At 47.0% G+C, this 20182-nt stretch overlaps 1 protein-coding gene across 1 annotated transcript in view; it reads right to left on the bottom strand.

The window, feature by feature from the left end:
- Window positions 1-20182, bottom strand: part of PDHX (pyruvate dehydrogenase complex component X) — a 152665-nt gene that overhangs the window by 78491 nt on the left and 53992 nt on the right. The window lies entirely within an intron of this gene.

Genomic DNA, 20182 nt, shown 5'->3' with positions numbered 1-20182 from the left:
ATATATGATAATGTTTTTTCCCCTGTGATTTACATATACCCCTGTGGAATTGGAGGTTTATTAACCCCTTGCTGGCCATTTCTAATACGGGTGTGGGTGTTCCTGGTTCCATGCGCCCTTAATTTGTTTTTATGTCCATGCGTTGTCAATGTACACCATGGGGTACTTCTCACCTGTTTTTTGATAATGCGATGTATATTTCTATATTTTCTACAATGTTTATGTATTAATAAAGATTATTGTTTTATACATTGTTCTAATCGGACGTGTTGGTCGTTTTTTGGGGCCCCTGTGACCCATAATCTTTTTGTTCACCTCTATATACAGTAGATAGCACAGGATCCACCATACACAATAGGTGATGTCACAGCTCACCTCCTCCTCCTGTACAATGACTGATAACACCTCTATATACAGTAGAAAACACAGGATCCACCATTCACAATAGGTGATATCACAGCTCACCTCCTCCTTCTCCTGTGCAATGATTGATAACACCTCTATATACAGTAGAAAACACAGGATCCACCATTCACAATAGGTGATGTCACAGCTCACCTCCTCCTTCTGTATTGTGACTGATAACACCTCTATATACAGTAGATAACACAGGATCCACTATTCACAATATTACCGTTCAAAAGTTTAGGGTCACTTAGAAATGACCTTATTTTTGAAAGAAAAGCACAGTTTTTTTTCCAATGAAGCCAACATAAAATGATTCAGAAATACACTCTATACATTGTTAATGTGGTAAACGACTAAATGAGTAAATGACTAGCTGCAAATGTCTGGCTTGTAATGCAATATCTTCATAGGTGTATAGAGGCCCATTTCCAACAACCATTACTCCAGTGTTCTTATGGTACTTTGTATTTGCTAACTATGTAAGAAGACTAATGGATGGTTAGAATACCCTTGAAAACCCTTGTGCAAGTATGTTAGCATAGCTGAAAACAGTTTGGCTGATTAGAGAATCTATAAACCTGACCTTCCTTTGAGCTAGTTGAGAATCTGGAGCATTACATTTGTTGGTTCCATTAAACTTTCAAAATGGCCAGAAAAAAATTACTTTCACGTGAAACTCGACAGTCTATTCTTGTTCTAAGAAATGAAGGCTATTCCATGCGAGAAATTGCCAAGAAACTGAAGACTTCCTACAACGGTGTGTACTACTCCCTTCAGAGGAGAGCACAAACAGGCTCTAACCAGAGTAGAAAGAGAAGTGGGAGGCCCCGCTGCACAACTGAGCAACAAGACAAGTACATTAGAGTCTGTAGATTGAGAAATCGACGCCTCACAGGTCCTCAACTGGCAGCTTTATTAAATAGTACACGCAAAACGCCAGTGTCAACGACTACAGTGAAGAGGCGACTCCGGGATGATGGCCTTCAGGGCAGAGTGGCAATGAAAAAGCCATATCTGAGATCAGCTAATAAAAGGAAAAGATTAATATGGGCAAAACAACACAGACATTGGACAGAGGAAGATTGGAAAAAAGTGTTATGGACAGACGAATCCAAGTTCGAGGTGTCTGGATCACACAGAAGAACATTTGTGAGACTCAGAACAACTGAAAAGATACTGGAAGAGTGTGACGCCATCTGTCAAGCATGGTGGAGGTAATGTGATGGTCTGTGGTTGCTTTGGTGCTGGTAAAGTGGGAGATTTGTACAAGGTTAAAGGGAGTTTGAATAAGGAAGGCTATCACTCCATTTTGCAACGCCATGCCATACCCTGTGGACAGCGCTTGATTGGAGCCAATTTCATCCTACAACAAGACAATGACCCAAAGCACACCTCCTAATTATGCAAGAACTATTTAGAGAAGAAGCCGGCAGCTGGTATTCTATCTGTAATGGATTGGCCAGCGCAAGCACAAGATCTCAACCCCATTGAGTGGGAGCAGTTGACCGTATTACACGCAAAAAGTGCCCATCAAGCCAAACCAACTTTTTTTTTTGGCACCTGCTAATTTTATTACAAAGCAATCCAGAGCCCCTTTTTTTTCTACATTTAGTTTCTTGGTCACACTGCAGACTACAGCCAGATCATTTTAATACAACAGCGTGAAAATCGAGCAATTTAAAACGGCCTTTTTTGTCCCAGGCATCAGATGTGAGAGCGCATAAAATCCTGGCCTTTTTTTCGGTACTGTAGTATATTTTGGAGTGTCTTACTACATTTTTGGACACCATTTTGCTGGCCAAAAAAATATTTAGCTACAGTTCTTATATTTATCACTGTGTTTTGTACGCCACACGCATTGCATATCATTGCGCTAAATATTTTATAATTTTAGTACTCCAACATTTTTTTTTGTGTGTCATAGCCTACTTATTGACACAATTTTGGTGGGCCCCAAAAATCCAGGCCACATATTTAACAGTGTTCTATCTCCGTCAGACGCCAGATGTATCTGTGGTCTATAATTTGTGGCATTTCCGGCCTATGTTCCACTGTTTTTGCTGTCTGTTACTCTAGCTGTATACTTTTATCTCCGTCAGACACCTGGTCTATCTGTGCTCTAAAAATAGTTGCTTTTCAGGCCTACATCCCACTTTTTTGTCTGTCCGCCACCCTAGGTCTATACACTATTTTGGGGTAAAAAAATAAAAAAAATACAGGCCACGCATTGAACAGTCTGGTATTGCTGTCAGACGGCTGAGCTTTTTGTGGCCTACAAATTGTGGCAATTCAGGCCTACATTCCACTGTATTTGCTACCTTAGTTCTGTGCACTATTTTGGGGTACAAATTTTAAAAATACAGGGCACATATTGGAATGTCTGCAATCTCAATCAAATGCCAGATGTATCTGTGGCCTACAAGTTGTGTCATTTCAGGGCTACATGGCTACATTCCAGTGTATTTGCTGACTGTGACCCTATTTCTATACACTATTTTTGGGGACTAAATAAAAACACAGGCCACATATTTTACAGTGTGGTATCTCGGTAAAAATAATTCTGTTTCAAGTTGTTATGACTGTCTTAAATGCACCAACTGCTACCACCATCATCATTGTAACGGGGTCTACCGTGCTGGAGTACCTCTTTCAGTACCACCCCGTGTTGCAGGAGGTCCACTGTGCTTTGGCTGGAGTCTAAATGAAGGACGCTGGCTGGAATTGCTTGGTTACATGGGCGCATATAAAAGATCACTGCTTCTCCACGTATTTCCAGTGTGAATACGCTTTACTCACAGGACACATAATATATCACACAGATACAGAGGGCAGGCCAATTGAAAAGCGGCAGGCCAGACATACATTACAATCGCCGCAGGTGGCCGGAGCCTGCCGATATTTACTGCGCGAATTACAAAGGTGGGGTAGGTCAGAAGGGGGATATCTTGTCCCCTATGTCCAGGGGCGTAGCCTGTGGGCTGATGCATTAGGGACATGCATCTCACATGGAACCTATTATACATACCGGTACATATAACTGCACAACATATTCTGGGTACTGGGGGGTTCCGTAACACTTCTCCCCTTTTCAGCATCGCGATCGGCATACACAGTCTGATCCTTAACGGATCGGTTTGGGGATGACCGAAGTTTATGGGGTTGGTACCAGTTCCATTTGTCGACTTAGTCCATCGGCGTTACCGTTATGTTTGCCGGGTCTGTAGTGGATGGTGAAGTCCAGAGGTTGTAGGGCTAAACTCCACCGCAGTAATCTGGCGTTGTCTCCGGAGACCCGATTAAGCCAGACTAGGGGATTATGGTCCGTTAGGAGGGAAAACTGTCGTCCATACAAATATGGTTGCAACTTTTTGAGTGCCCATACTACCGCCAGGCACTCCTTCTCGACAGCCGCACAGCTTACTTCACGGGGCAGTAGTTTCCGACTATGGTAAGCTACCGGGTGTTCTTGGCCGTCCGGCCCGACTTGGCTCAGTACTGCCCCCAATCCAAACATAGAAGCGTCTGTGTGAAAAAGGAAACGTTTAGTTGGATCGGGTGCGGCCAATACAGGGGTATTGGCGAGGGCGTCCTTTAGCTGGCGGAAGGCTTCCTCACACTCTGGGGTCCAGGTTACCTGGCGGGGTTGGTTCTTACGGGTCAGATCAGTGAGGGGCTTGGCTACGCTGCTGTAATTGGGAACGAATTTCCTGTAATACCCCGCTGTCCCTAGAAACGCCATGACCTGGGTTTTGGATATGGCCTCAATCTTGGCTGGTTCTGGTCACTGTTTCCCACTTCCCACCCAATGCCCTGAATACTGAACCTCTACTTTGCCCACGTGACACTAGTTTGGGTCCGGGTTATTCCGGCCTTGTGGATCCTGTCCAATACTGTCTCTAGGTGATTTAGATGCTCTTCCCATGTCGCGCTGTAGATGGCGATGTCATCCAGGTAGGCACAAGCATAGTCCTGGAGATCATCTAGAAGCCGGTCAGCCAGCCTCTGGAAGGTCGCCAGGGCATTCTTCATCCCAAATGGCATAACTCGAAACTGGAATAAGCCGAACAGGGTGACAAATGCTGACTTGGGAATAGCGTCAGGGCTAAAGGTACCTTCACACATAACGATATCGTTAAGGATATATTTGCAACGTCACGCTTTTTGTGACGTAGCAACGATCCCGCTAACGATTATCGTTATGTGTGACAGCGACCAACGATCAGGCCCCTGCTGGGAGATCGTTGGTCATAGGGAATGATCAGGACCTTTATTTGGTCGCTGATCACCCGCTGTCATCGCTGGATCGGCGTGTGTGACGCCGATCCAGCGATGTGTTCACTTGTAACCAGGGTAAATATCGGGTTACTAAGCACAGGGCCGCGCTTAGTAACCCGATATTTACCCTGGTTACCATTGTAAAAGTTTAAAAAAAAAACAAAACCACTACATACTCACATTCCGATGTCTGTCACGTCCCCCGCCGTCAGCTTCCCTACACTGTCAGTGCCGGCCGTAAAGCAGAGCACAGCGTTGACGTCACCGCTGTGCTCTGCTTTACGGCCGGCGCTGACACAGTCAGTGCGGGAAGCTGACGACGGGGGACGTGACAGACATCGGAATGTGAGTATGTAGTGTTTTTTTTTTAACTTTTACAATGGTAACCAGGGTAAATATCGGGTTACTAAGCGCGGCCCTGCACTTAATAACGCGATGTTTACCCTGGTTACCCGGGTGCTGCAGGGGGACTTCGGCATCGTTGAAGACAGTTTCAACGATGCCGAAGTCGTTCCCCTGATCGTTGGTCGCTGGAGAGAGCTGTCTGTGTGACAGCTCCCCAGCGACCACGGCCAGGTCGTATAGCTGGTCGTGATCGTTGGTAAGTCGTTAAGTGTAACGGTACCTTTAGGGGAATCTGCCAGTAGCCTTTGCGTAGATCGATGGTGGTCAAATACTTTTCCCCCGCCAGCCGGTCTAACAACTCATTCACACGCGGCATTGGATACGCATCCGTCACCGTTTTCTCATTGAGCTTACGATAGTCTACACAAAACAGTGTAGTCCCATCCTTCTTGGGCACTAACACTACAGAAGATGCCCAGGGACTATCTGACTCTTCAATGACCCCTAAACGCAACATCTCTTGTCGCATCCCTTCTCGTACAGACTCAGGGACGCGGAAGGGGGGGTTGTCGCAGGGGGGTTTGATCCTGGGTCTCAACCTTGTGTTCTGCCAGGCGAGTGTACCCTGGTCTCCCCGAAAACATCCTCTGTCGCTGCCTCAACAACGCCTCCGCCTGCTGTCTCTCCCGGGGACCTAGGTCTTCACCCAAGTGTACCTGGTCCCATGTTTTGGACTGAGTCCTTTCCCCTAAGACATCAGGCAAGGGAAGTCCGGCTAAATCCTCTGCTTTAGGTGCACAGATGGCCACTACCTCTTCAGGGCGCTCCCGGGTGGGCCTTCAGCATATTCACGTGGAACATGCGGATAACCCTGGGGTCGTCAAAATCGGCGACATTATAGGTGGTGTCGGCTATTTTCCCCATTACCTGGTAGGGCCCCTGCCATGCAGCTTGGAACTTGTTCTGCCTAGTGGGCTGTAACACCAGGACCTTCTGTCCTATTTCCAAGGTGCGTTCTCTGGCCCTCCGATCGTACCATACGCGCTGGCGCCGCTGGGCCACCTGCATGTTCCCACGTACAGCCTGGGTCAGCTCCTGTAGGCGGTCCCGGAAATAGTAGACAAAAGGTTGATTCCAGCTCCAAAAAGATGTCTTGAATAAAATTAAATCCTTTATTGGTGCATATTTAAAAAGACACAGGCTGTATTACTCTCCATAATAAAGACGGGAAACGAGCTACGCGTTTCGATCTATTACAGATCTTTGTCAGAGCTTCTATGATGCCCTCCCCTTCCCAGTGTTCTAGCACTAAGTCTAGGGGTCCCCTTACCCGCCTCCCGTATACCAGTTTGAACGGGGAGAACCTTGTGGATTCTTGGGGTACCTCCCGATAGGCAACCAGGAGGTGTGGCAAGAATTTCTCCCAGTCCCTGTAGGTCCTGGTAAAAGTCCTAATGAGTTGTTTTAACGTCCCGGTAAAGCGTTCTCACAACCCATTGATTTGCGGGTGGTACGGGGCGCTTCTAATGGACTTTATGCCGCACAGCTTCCACAGTTGGTTGGTCACCTCTGCTGTAAACTAGGTACCCTGGTCCGAGATAAACTCCCGGGGAAATCCAACCCGTGAGAAAACCTGGAGCAGGGCAGCCGCCACCGTCTCTGCCAGTATGTTAGGTAACGCAACCGCCTCTAGATACCGTGTGGCATAATCTACCACTGTCAATATATACCTTTTCCCTGACGGACTGGGTTTGGCTAACGGCCCTATCAGGTCGACCGCTACTCGGCTAAATGGTTCCTCCACAATGGGGAGGGGGCGTAATTTGGCCTTGCATCTATCTCCCCTCTTGCCAATGCGCTGGCAACTGTCACAGGTCTGGCAGTACTGACGAACATCATAGGTTACCCCCGGCCAAAAGAAGTTTTGTGTCATGTCATGAGAGATTCGCAGTAACTCCTGCCTATACTGCTTGGGAACTACCAACTGTCGTTTTATAGTGGGGCTCGTCCCTGTGTGGTGCTGCTCTGTGATTCGGTAGAGGAGTCCCTGCTTCCATACAAACTGCTCCCCTTCCAGTACCCCTCTCCCCTCCTGTGCCTTCCCACGATATCCCTCCAATGAAGGATCAAGTAACTCCCTCTTAAATTCAGCTGGGGTGGCCCAAGAAATGTGTCTGGCTATGGGAATACGTGTAGGGCTGGGATGTCTTACCTGGGCCTCCTCTGAGTGTGCTTCTGCCTCCGTAGCTCGAGCTGGTCTCCGGGTGGTCACAGGATATGTCTCAGCCACCAGAGGGGCAACGGAGAAGGCAGACAACATGGGCCCCAAGTCATTTCCCAGCAAGACGTCTGCAGGCAAATCCTCCATCAAGCCGACCTCAACAAGGCCATCCCCAACTCCCTAGTTCAGGTGAATCCTGGCAGTGGGCAGTCGATGTATGGCTCCCCCTGCTACACGGACTGCCACTGTCCGGTCCGTCATCTCTTGGTCCCGGACGAGATGAGGCTTCATAAGGGTCAAAGTTGCCCCGGAATCTCTTAGTCCCTGCATACGTTTCCCATTAACCTGTCGATGCTGTTGTCGATTATCTGCCCGGGCTGCCTGCATGGGGTCTACTTCATGCAGCACTTCCTCCATCTCTTCCACGCCCTGGTTAGTCGTAGCCCCCAATGCCGGGTCAGCTTCGTCTTGGTAGCAGTGTACAGCAGCCCGGCTGAAGGTAGTGCTCCCGCCTTTGGCCACAGGATATGCTCAGTCCGGTTGGGACATTGTCTTTGCAGGTGGCCCAGCTGATGGCAGGTGTGGCATCGCGCCCCAGGGGGACTGTGGTAGGCCGTGTTTTTAGCTGGTCCCCCTACAATCTTCTGTGGTTTGGGGGCCTCCAGGTCCATGGGCGGACCCCTAGTGACCATCTTTGATCCGGACAACTGAGGCCTCCTGGCATCATGATGTTCATCGACCAGAGGAGCGGCCTCCTCAAGAGTCGTTGGCCGCCTGTCCCGAAGCCATTCCTGTGTCTCGGGGGTTAGTCCATTAAAGAATCGTTCTAACAAGAAGAGCTGGAGGACGTCCTCCTTAGTGGTTGCTTGGCTCCCTTGTACCCACTGTAGCAGCGACCGCCGTAATTTACAGGCCCATTCAGCGTGTGTATTGGTTACGCGTTTTATAAGTCTGCGGAACTTTTGGTGGTATGCCTCTGGTGTCAGCGCATACCGGGCCAAGATCACTTCTTCGATCCGCTCATAGTCCATACAGTCCTCATTAAGTACCGTGCGATAGGCGTCCACTGCCCGGCCTGTCAGCTTGCTGGCCAGAATTTGAACCCGTTCCTCTGGCTTCACTTGATGAAGGGCACACTGCCGCTCAAAGTCCTGAAGAAAGCCATCAATGTCTTCCTCTGCCTCCCCCAACTGTCGGAAGGCATTATACTGGATCTTTTTGTGGCTTACTGTTGAAGGTACCTGGGCGGAGGCCAGAGTTCCCCCTGCTCGCTGACTCTCCTCTCTCCGCTCTGCCATCTCCATCTTGGTCAGCTCCACTTTGGTCTGCTCTGCCATCTCCATCTTGGCTAGCTCTATCCTGGTCCGCTCGGCCATCTTTTCCTTCAGATCAGTACGCACATCCGCCATCACCTCTCGTATGATCTCAACTGCAGGGTTTGGGCCATAGAACGCCAGTCTGTTCTTTACCTCCCTCTGGAATTCAGTCTCCTCCACGTTCAAATTGGGGGGCGCTGCATTGTCGTGTTCCATGCTGGCTGCTATCAAATCCGCTTTTGTTTTGTTGCTGGCAATTAACCCTCGGGCTTCCACCAGATCTTTTAATGTAGTCCTCTTTAACTTCTGGTAGTTGTTTTCCATTCATTCCTTTCCTCCTGTAGACGGGGTATCACATCCCGCTGTCTGCCACCAGTGTAAAGGGGATCTACCGTGCTGGAGTACCTCTCTCAGTACCACACCTTGTTTCAGGAGGTCCACTCTGCTTTGGCTGAAGTCTGAATGGGCGCCTATAAAAGATCACTGCTTCTCCACGTATTTCCAGTGTGAACACGCTTTACTCACAGGACACAGAATATATCACACAGATACAGAGGGCAGACCAATTGAAAAGCGGCAGGCCAGACATACATTACAATAGCCGCAGGTGGCCGCAGCCTGCCGATATTTACTGTGGGAATTACAAAGGTGGGGGAGGTCAGAAGGGGGATATCTTGTCCCCTCTGCCCAGGGGCGCAGCCTGTGGGCTGATGCATTAGGGATATGCATCTCACATGGAACCTATTATACATACATATAACTGCACAACATATTCTGGGTACTGGGGGGTTCCGTAACAATCATCTTCTGCCTTGAGGCAGTCACTGAGAATAGAAAGTCTGAGGGGCAGAGGGTGAATGCTTGGGCGGTGGTGTACTCTGTCTGTGGATTACGAAGGCGAAATCTTCTAGATTAAATCATCACTGGAAGAGCCAGAGCAAGAGCACTTGGAAGAGCACGGGGCAATGACTCGCAACTACTGAAGCCTTGTGTTCCTGGGCCGGATTCTGACAAACCATCACTTACTAGTTCTGAACTTGTTGGACGAGGATGTAAAAAAGAAGCCCCTGCAGTTTCTAGAACAGAATCTAGAGATTTTTACATTTCAGCTGTATTTCAAGAGGTGTCAATTGGAGAGCGTGGTGGTCGTAGATGTGACTTATACTATATGGGTGTTTCCACTAGACAATCTATCCATCATGTTATTGAATCAAAAAAATTTTTCTCTCAACTCTGTTCAGCTGTGCACAAACTATGTGAAATTAGTAGATAGACCCCAGTGGGTCTTGTCACAGTGTCATGTTGACTACAGTCCACAGATGTTATGTAGATCCCTAATCTCACCTCTACTTTACCAGCATGATGAATTAATAGGAAAAGCACGTGGTATTGATTGAGCTTTTTTTTTCTTGCCAAAGAAACAAAATAAGATCAATGAGGTGGTTAGCCGCACACGCAATGGAGAAATAGTAAAGATGACAATTACTTTGACATTTGAGTTAACACACACTTCACCAACTTGCTGTCACTTTTACAACATTATATTCCGAAGCCTTGAAGAAGAAGAGGAATATATTGTGAAGCAAATGGGTATGAATAATTATCACCCAAGTGAAGTTACAGAAGTCAGAACATACACAACCTATCTGTGGGGAAATGATTTACCACCGAAATTTTGAAATATGAGACTAATGTCATCTCTGTGGATTGATATAAAAGACACAAAGTCCTTCAAAGTGAAACTGCTCTGGATGTAATGTACAATTTGCTCTTGAAAATTAGAACATGCCTTCTATGATGCTTGCAATAAAGAACTGATTGGTCAGATAAGTACGGACTCAGGATGAACAGGCTGCAGGTACCTGTGCTGCGCCGGGTCCGGAAATGTCAAGGCTGCATCCCGTTTCCTAGGGGAAGGAATAGGGGAATGGACAGGTCCCATTACTCAGGAAGAGGGGGCGTGTTTACACAGGGAACCTGGCTGGAAGCTGAGGGAGAAACCACGTAAAGCAGGAATGAGTTCCCAGCTGTCAGTGTGTGAGCAGCAAGGGGGGCAGTGCACTACGCACCCGAAGTGCCGACACAGCGATAAATTGCAGCAGGTAACCTAGAGGCACGGGGGCCAGCTTAAGAGAAAGTGGGTAAGACAGCAGAAATTTTTGGTGTGGACAAGCAGCGCATAGGAGGCTGAGCAGTGTGCTCCATCCTTAGAGCACCGGCGCCGCAAAGGACTGTACCCGTTGGCTCCCGCCACTAAAAGCGGTACTGCCAGAGAGTGAGACGCCGTGTGCCCAGTGACAGCCAGAGAGCAAGGCACCGTGCACTCCATGACCGTGAGTACAGCGCTCGTGCGCAGTAGAGAGAGCCAGTTCATGCCACATGTTCAGCTTTGCTAACCAATAATTATAAGTGTCACCAAGTGACTGTCCTAGCGTGACATGACCCGACGAGGGGACGGTCACAAAACGGTGAAACACACAAAGGTACACCAGGGACACTTTTACAATGGTGGGCCCTGTCGGTAGGGAATGGGGAATGGACACCTCCTGCACTCACCTGAGGATGTGCCCTGCTCTTACTAACGTTTCTATATGGGTACTTTCAACCAGTCACCAAGCCGGATACCTAATCCCTCACTCTCCCTGCTCCTATCCCCAGGTAGGGAACTGGCAGATGAGAGCACAGGTCCCACCGCTGCACTAATACAACACAGGGGAAAGTTACAGACAACAAAGGGACAAAGCAACAATAAACACCACACTTAGCTTTCTCGCTGCAATGCATCGCACAGCAGACTTAGGCAACAGAAATCAGAATTCAGCTGAAGAACCACAGTACTCGGCAAGCTCCAGTCTCCAGCTAGGTTGGTCTCCAAAAGGACCTGTATAACCAATAGTCAGCTGATGCATAAGGTGACCTTTTAAAGCAAGGTGGGAGTGGTCGCCACCAACATCAGCAGAACTAGCAGCAATGCAATTACATCAGCGGCTACTGGGGGAAAAACTGCATTAGCCCGATAGCCTGAAAGGAAAAAAGTTTTAATCTGAGAGGCCAGATCTGCCACAGATCCAAACATGGATCATGACAATAAGGCACAGAGGAATGACAGAGGACACTGATACGGTCAGCAAGGTACTCCCTCAGCATCTTCCCAAACTTTGCACTCCTTGTGAGAGTCCCCCGCGCCTCAGGGCCAGGGTGATGGGAAGGTCTGAGAAAACTCTCCCAGAACTTTGCCAGTGTTCCACTGCCTCTGCTGGATTGGAGTTGTGTCTCTCTCACCTGCACTCCTTGCTTTGCCAACGAACTGTGTCTGTGACATCTGCTGCCAGCGTTTTCAGATGGAAATTTTTTTTTTAATTCCGCAAGAAGGGCCCCCTGGTCCTCCAGCATTTTAGTACACCTGTCTGCCTCTGGAATAAGAGATATAAAGTTCTTCTTATAGTGTGGGTCCAGAAGTGTCACCAATCAGTATTGCCTGTCACCCAAAATTTTGAGAAAGCAAGGGTGACGGGAAAGGCAGCGTAAGATAAACTCAGCCGTGCGTGCAAGACTGGTAACGGTCAATACTTCCGTGTCCTCACCAAGAGGACGAGTGAACATGCTCTCCTCCTCCTCCTTGTCCTCAGACCTCCACAACTTTCGACTAACCTCGGTACGATCATTGTAAATACACCCCTGTAGTTTTTATCTCCCCCACCTCATTGTAGATTGTAAGCTGTCACGAGCAGGGTAGTTTTATTTCTGTTTATTGTATTATTGTTATCGCTGTTACTTAGGACTGTTGGGTTTGAAACTGTTAAACTGTAAATATGTTGACGCTATATAAATATTATTAGAACACAGAGAAGCAGGATGGAGACGTTAGTTATGGCGTCATTGCCGGTCACCATCTTGCTGGATTCCTCAAAGTTTTGGAGGATGGTACATATGTCTGACATCGATGTCCACTACAGAGATCTTATGTGTGAAGTCAGAACTGAATACCAACGGCCTTGTTGATAATGGTAGTTACCAACTGACCCCTTCTGCTCACAAATCCTTTCCAACATCTGCAGTGTAAAGTTCCAACGTGTGGGAACATCACTCACCAGTTGGAGACCCAGAAGCTGCAAACGCTGCTGGAGCACGGCAAGGGCGGATGAAGCTCTAGCTGACTTTCTGAAATGGGTAAGCAGGGCGTCGTAATTTCCCTAGCAGATCCAGCAGCTCCGTGTTGCTTTTCATAAACAGTTGAACAATGAGGTTAAGCACATGGGCCAGGCATGGCCTATGTGTGAGCTCGCCTCACCTCAGAGCAGCCAACAGGTTCCGGCCATTGTCACACACGACCATGCTTGGCTGTAGGTTCAGTGGTGTCAACCACAGATCTGACTGCTCTTTCAGAACTGTCTACAACTCTTCAGCATTGTGCGTTTTGTCACCTAAGCATATTAGCTTCAGCACAGCCTGTTGCCGCTTGGATGAGGCAGTGCTTCCAGCTTGTGACTGATGTGCTACTTTCGGAGATGGAGGTTGAAGAGGAGGAGGTGCAGGAGCTGTAGACTGGGAGCAACCCAGATTGACGTAGGGCCCGCAATACTAGGGGTTGGTATGACGTGCACCATTCCAAGGTCCGTCTGGGTCCCGGCTTCCACTATGTTAACCCAGTGTGCCGTCAGCGAGATGTAACATCCCTGCTCACAAGCACTTGTCCACGTGTCTGTGGTTAGGTGGACTTTCCCAGTAACAGAAGTAACAGAATTGTGGAGGGCATGTGTAATGTTGTGGGATACGTGCCTGTGTAATGCCGGGACGGCACACCGGGACAAATAGTCCCGCATGTTCGGGGCCTCGGGGTGATCCTCGACTCTGCCCTCTCTTTCAAGGTACATATCCAAGCCCTTGCCTCCTCCTGCCCACTACAGTTCTAAAACATTTCCCGGATACATACATTCCAAAAAACTTCAAAAACGTTTGTGCCCGCCCTCATCATCTCCCGCCTCGACTATTGCAACCTTCTACTCTCTGGCCTCCCCTCTAGCACTCTTGCACCACTCCAATCTATTTTAAAATCTGCTGCCCGAGTAATCCAACTGTCCCTCCGTTATTCCCCAGCCTCTCCTCTCTGCCAGCCCCTTCACTGCCTTCCTATTGCCCAGAAGCTACAGTTCAAAACCTAACTATGACATACAAAGCCTTTCACAACCTTTCTCCTCCATACATCTGTGACATGGTCTCCCAATATCCGACTGGATCACGGCTTCCTCTACGCTAACCCAGTGTGCCGTCAGCGAGATGTACTGTGCCTGCCCAAAAGCACTTGTCCACATGTTCGTGGTTAGGTGCACTTTCCCAGTAGCAGCATTGGTGAGGGCCCGGGTACTGTTGTGGCACACATGCTTGCTTGTGTAATGGTGTGCCGGCAGACCGGGAGAAATTGTGGCGGCTGGGGACCGAGTACCTTGTGACGGTCGCCGCCATGAAGCTGCGGAAAGCTTCAGACTCCCATGAGCCTAAAATGCAACATTTTGAGCACAATTAGATGAGAAATGTGTGAATTTAGTACTGTGGCCTGTGTGGCGTTGGCTACGTATTTCCGCTTGCGTTCCAAGGACTGGGGTATGGACAAGGGACAAGGACGTAGACGTGCTTCTTGATGGTGCTAGTTGAGTTTGTGTGCAACTACAGATGCAGGGCAGGAGGCATCTTTGCATGCACCATGGACAGAGGATTGGCTTGCATGCACAACAGCAGAAGAATTACTGGTATCACCGGCAGACACTGTTCATGGAGCCTGGTGTTCGGCCAACAAAGTCGGGTGCTTTCCTCCCATGTGCCTGATCACGTTTGTGGTGGTTAGGCTGGTAGTTTTGCTATTCCTGCTGATGAGGACATGGCCGGTGGTGCAAATGGCCTGTTAAGGGGACATTCAGTGTCTTCATCTCCCACACCAGCTCCTCACCTTGACCCGTCTTTCGGTGTTCCCTAAGACTAAGTTATAGGACCACTACTCTTCTCCATCTACACCTTCTGTCTGGGACAACTCATGTAATGGCACGGTTTGCAATATCATTAGTACGCTGATGACACAAAGATCTACCTATCTGTGCCTGACCTCACCTCCAAACTGACCAAAATCACACGTCTTCCCCCTATTTCATCCTTCTTTATTGCTCACTTTCAAAAGGTGGACATGGACAAAATGGAATACATCATCATTCAACCATCTCACGCTGAGTAGACATGAGAGCTGCATATGCATCATTCGGTACCACTTTAGTAGTATGAGGGAAAGTTAGCTCAAGAGAAAATTAATTTCTAGACACTCACGGCCAATTTTGAACATTCATTGCAGCTGTGATCTTCATCTTCTTGGTGGGAATGTGGCACAGTTCAAAATCGTCATCAATACCATCATCGTCCATATCTTGTAAAGAGCAAATCTGGTGTTTCCCACGAACACGAACTGACAAGTAGATGGTCACAAAACGGCAAAACACAAAAGGGTACACCGGGGACACTTTAACAATAGTGGTCCCTGACAATAGGAGAAATGGACACCTCCTGCACTCACCTGAGGCTGTACCCTAATCTCCCTGATGTCCCTATACGGGATCTTTCACCCCGTCGCCAAGCAGGAAACCTAAACCCTCACTTGCCCTGCTCTTATCCCTAAGTAGGGAATTGGCAAGTGAAGACACTGGAACTGCATTAACCCTCCGATGACCTGAAAGGAAAAAAGTTTTAATCTGAGAGGTCAGATATGCCACAGGTCCAAACATGGATCGTGACACAGTGTTCGTTACACTTGAACAAATAATTTTTGGCTGTGACGTTTGGATATTATTGGTAATATAATATATATTATATTACGTCATCGGGTCATTTCACAATGCATTACTGGGAACGGGAGCTGCCGGCAGCATTGCGAGCAACGGGAAGGCTGCAGGGGACGCCGGAAGGTGAGAATATCACGATTTTTTATTTTTTTATTATTATATCTTTTCACTATTGATGCTGCATAGGCAGCATCAATAGTAAAAAGAGAGAGAGCGAGACAGAATTTCCCTGACAGGACATTCATCCGCACATGCTCAGTTTCAAAAGACGGCATCCGTCGCTGGATTCCTGCTTTTCACAGTCAGCGACAGATCCTGCGTCCATAGGCTTCCATTATAGCCAACGATGGGCAGCGCAGGACCCGTCACTGAGCGATTTTCCGACGTACAGAAAAAACGTTTCTATGTGCGTTGTCTCCGCCCGATGGACAACATTTTAAGGACCGATCCAGCGCACGACGGATGAAATGTGAAGCCATCCGTCACAATCCGTCGCTAATACAAGTCTATGAGAAAAAAACGGATCCAGCAGCAACATTTGCTGGATCCATTTTTTTTCATAAAACAACGGATTGTGACAGAAAAAGAATGATGGAAGGCCTTATGTGTCATACACCACATGGCCAGCTAGGGTTGTTACATGTTACAATGACATTTCCCAGTGAATGCATTTGTATTGGTTTAAAGCAATATTAAAGTTGAAAAAAGCATCAAAAACGCTGCGTGTGAACATAGCCCAAGTGGTGGGGGAACATTTTGGTCTGGGGTTAATTATTTTGCAGTATATACAAGTCATTGCCCTGGAAAAGATGTTCCTTAACATATTTTCCAGCAAAATCTATTTTGTTTTTGTATGTTTTTTGGTGCACCTGTAAAAATGGAGTGAAACTCTGACAACATTATTTACAGCTGTAACCTAGGAGTCAGAAATGCTTCCAGGGACATTTGCCATCATGTTACCTTGTCATTTGAGCAGTGCTTCCATCATTTTCAGACCTTAACCCCTTCATGACCCAGCCTATTTTGATCTTAATGACCTGGCTATTTTTTGGAATTCTGACCAGTGTCCCTTTATGAGGTAGTAACTCAGGAATGCTTCAACGGATCCTAGCGGTTTTGAGAATGTTTTTTCGTGACATATTGGGCTTCATGTTAGTGGTAAATTTTAGGTCGATAATTTTTGCGTTTATTTGTGAAAAAAAAAAAGGAAATTTGGCTAAAATTTGGAAAATTTCGTAATTTTCAAATTTTGAATTTTTATTCTGTTAAACCAGAGAGTTATGTGACACAAAATAGTTAATAAATAACATTACCCACATGTCTACCTTACATCAGCACAATTTTGGAAACAATTTTTTTTTTTTTTGCTAGGTAGTTATAAGGGTTAAAATTTGACCAGCGATTTCTCATTTTTACAACAAAATTTACAAAACCATTTTTTTTTTTAGGGACCACCTCACATTTAAAGTCAGTTTGAGGGGTCTATATGGCTAAAAATACCCAAAAGTGATACCATTCTAAAAACTGCACCCCTCAAGGTGCTGAAAACCACATTCAAGAAGTTTATTAACCCTTCAGGTGCTTCATAGCAGCAGAAGCAACATGGAAGGAAAAAAGTGAACATTTAACTTTTTAGTCACAAAAATGATCTTTTAGCAACAATTTTTTTTAATTTTCCCAAGGGTAAAAGGAGAAATTGGACACCAAAAGTTATTGTACATTTTGTCCTGAGTATGCCGATACCCCATATGTGGGGGGCGAACCACTGTTTGGGCGCACGACAGGGCTCGGAAGGGAAGGAGCGCCATTTGACTTTTTCAATGAAAAATTGGCTCCAATCGTTAGCGGACACCATGTCGCGTTTGGAGAGCCCCTGTGTACCTAAAGATTGGAGTTCCCCCACAAGTGACCCCATTTTGAAAACTAGACTCCCCCAAGGAGCTTATCTAGATGCATAGTGAGCACTTTGAACCCCCAGGTGCTTCACAAATTGGTCCATAAAAATGAAAAAGTACTTTTTTTTTTTTCACAGAAAATTTCTTTTAGCCTCAATTTTTTCATTTTAACATGGGCAACAGGATAAAATGGATCTTAAAATGTGTTGGGCAATTTCTCCTAAGTACACCGATACCTCCCATGTGGGGGTAAACCACTGTTTGTGCACACGGCAAGGCTCGGAAGGGAAGGAGCGCCATTTGACTTTTGAATGAAAAATTAGCTCCAATCGTTAGCGAACACCATGATGCGTATAGAGAGCCCCTGTGTGCCTAAACATTGGAGCTCCCCACAAGTGACCCCATTTTGGAAACTAGATCCCCCCCCCAAGGAACTTATATAGATGCATAGTGAGCACTTTGAACCCCCAGGTGCTTGACAAATTGATCCGTAAAAATGAAAAAGTCCTTTTTTTTTTTTCACAAAAAATTTATTTTAGCCTCAATTTGTTCATTTCCACATGGATAACAGGATAAAATGGATCCTAACATTTATTGGGCAATTTCTCCTGAGTACACAGATACCTCATATGTGGGGGTAAACCACTGTTTGGGTGCACGGCAAGGCTCGGAAGGGAAGGAGCGCGATTTTACTTTTTGAATGAAAAATTGGCTCCAATCGTTAGCGGACACCATGTCGCGTTTGCAGAGGCCCTGATGTGCCTAAAAAGTAGGAACCCCCCACAAGTGACCCCATTTTAATGGTGGGAAACTAGACCCACCAAGGAACTTTTCTAGATGTGTGGCGAGCACTTTGAACCCCCAAGTGCTTCACAGAAGTTTATAACGCAGAGCCGTGAAAATAAAAAATCATTTTTCTTTCCTCAAAAAATATTTTTCAGCAAGCAATTATTTATTTTCACAAGGGTAACTGGAGAAATTGGACCCCAAAAGTTGTTGTCCAGTTTGTCCTGAGTACGCTGATACCCCATATGTGGGGGTGAACCACTGTTTGGGCACACGTCGGGGCTCGAAATGGAAGTAGTGACGTTTTGGAATGCAGAGTTTGATAGAAAGGTCTGCGGGCTTCATGTTACGTTTGCAGAGCCCCTGATGTGCCTAAACAGTAGAAACCCCACCAATTGACCCCACTTTGGAAACTAGACCCCCAAGGAACTTATCTAGATGTGTGGTGAGCACTTTGAACCCCCAAGTGCTTCACAGAAGTTTATAACGCAGAGACGAGAAAATAAAAAACCTTTTTCTTTTCCTCAAAATTGATTTTTTTAGTCCGCAATGGTTTATTTTCACAAGGGTAACAGGAGAAATTGGACCCCAAAAGTTGTTCTCCAGTTTGTCCTGAGTACGCTGGTTCCCCATAGGTGGGGGTAAACCACTATTTGGGCACACGTCGGGGCTCGGAAGGGAAGTACTGACGTTTTGAAGTGCAGACTTTGATGGAAGGTGTAAAACGCTGCGGAATCCGCAAAAGAATTGACATGCTGTGGAAAATACACCTCAGCGTTTCCGAGCGGTATTTTCTGCACCATGGGCACAGCGGATTTGGTTTTCCGTAGGTTTACATGGTACTGTACAATGCATGGAAAACTGCTGCCAATCCGCAGCGGCCAATCCGCTGCGGATCCACAGCCAAATCTGCACCGTGTGCACATACCCTAATTCCAACCCTAACCCTAATTCTAGCCCTAAACCTAATTGCAACCCTAACCCCAGCTCTAACCCTAGCCCTAACCCCATCCCTAGCCCTAGTTCTAACCCTAACCCTAGTGGAAAAATCAAAATAAATATGATTTTCTTTATTTTATTATTTTCCCTCTCTGTGGGAGTGATAAAGGGGGGGGGGGTTTATTTACTATTTTTTTATTTTGATCACTGTGATAGGTTGTATCACAGTGATCAAAATGTACCGGCATTGAATGAATGAATGAATGAATGAATGAATGAATGAATGAATGAATGAAGATGGCAGCGCCCATCGCTGAAGACCGCCGGCACCGGGAGGGACGCCAGGACTCGGGAGGCACAGAAGGGGTGAGATCTGACAGCGGGGGGGATGACAGGCGGGGGGGCGGAGGACAGGACAGAGGGGAGAGGAGGGCTAACGGTGGCGGCAGATCGCCGCTGTCAGTCGGTGGATGGGGTGGATCGGGGTCTCCAGCCAAGGCAGATGATATTGCAGCATTGGCCATGGCTGGATTGTAATATTTCAGCAGTTTGACTGATGATATATTAAAAATTGCTCTGATTGGCTGTTGAAAGTGAAACAGCCAATCAGAGCGATTGTAGCAACGTGGGGGCAAAGCCACCCCTCCTGGGCTGAAATACCACTCCCCCTGGTCCTGTAGGTCGGGTGAAATTGGAGTTAACCCTTTCACCCGATCTGCAGGAACGCGATCATTCTGTGAAACCGCATATGCATCACAGGTCGGATTGGCACAGACTTTCATGACGCATATGCTGTGTCACAGGTTGGGAAGGGTTTAAAAGGACCCCCGGGGAAATTGCGGTAAAAATGCTCGTGTCTCCCATAGACTTACATTGGGCTCGTTATTCCGTCCGAGTACCCGAGTATTACAAATTGTTTGACCAGAGAAACGAGCACCAGAGCATTTTAGTGCTCGCTCATCGCTAGCGTTAACCTCTGCAATATGTCAATGGCTGTAAACACAGAGAAACTTGTAAATAACTCATGAAAAAATAAAGTTATGTTTAAACCAAGCACCCCATTGATTTTCTTGTGAAATTCTCAATAAGTTTGATGTGTCACATGACCCTCTTCTTATTGGAAAAAAGGGCGGGGCTATGTGGAGTGGGCGTCGCCGATACATACAAACACACATA

The sequence above is a fragment of the Ranitomeya variabilis genome, chromosome 2, assembly GCF_051348905.1.
Source record: "Ranitomeya variabilis isolate aRanVar5 chromosome 2, aRanVar5.hap1, whole genome shotgun sequence".
In the NCBI taxonomy this organism is placed as follows: domain Eukaryota; kingdom Metazoa; phylum Chordata; class Amphibia; order Anura; family Dendrobatidae; genus Ranitomeya; species Ranitomeya variabilis.
The sequence above is the reverse complement of the archived record's forward strand: the minus strand, read 5'-3'. Positions and strand labels throughout refer to the sequence as shown.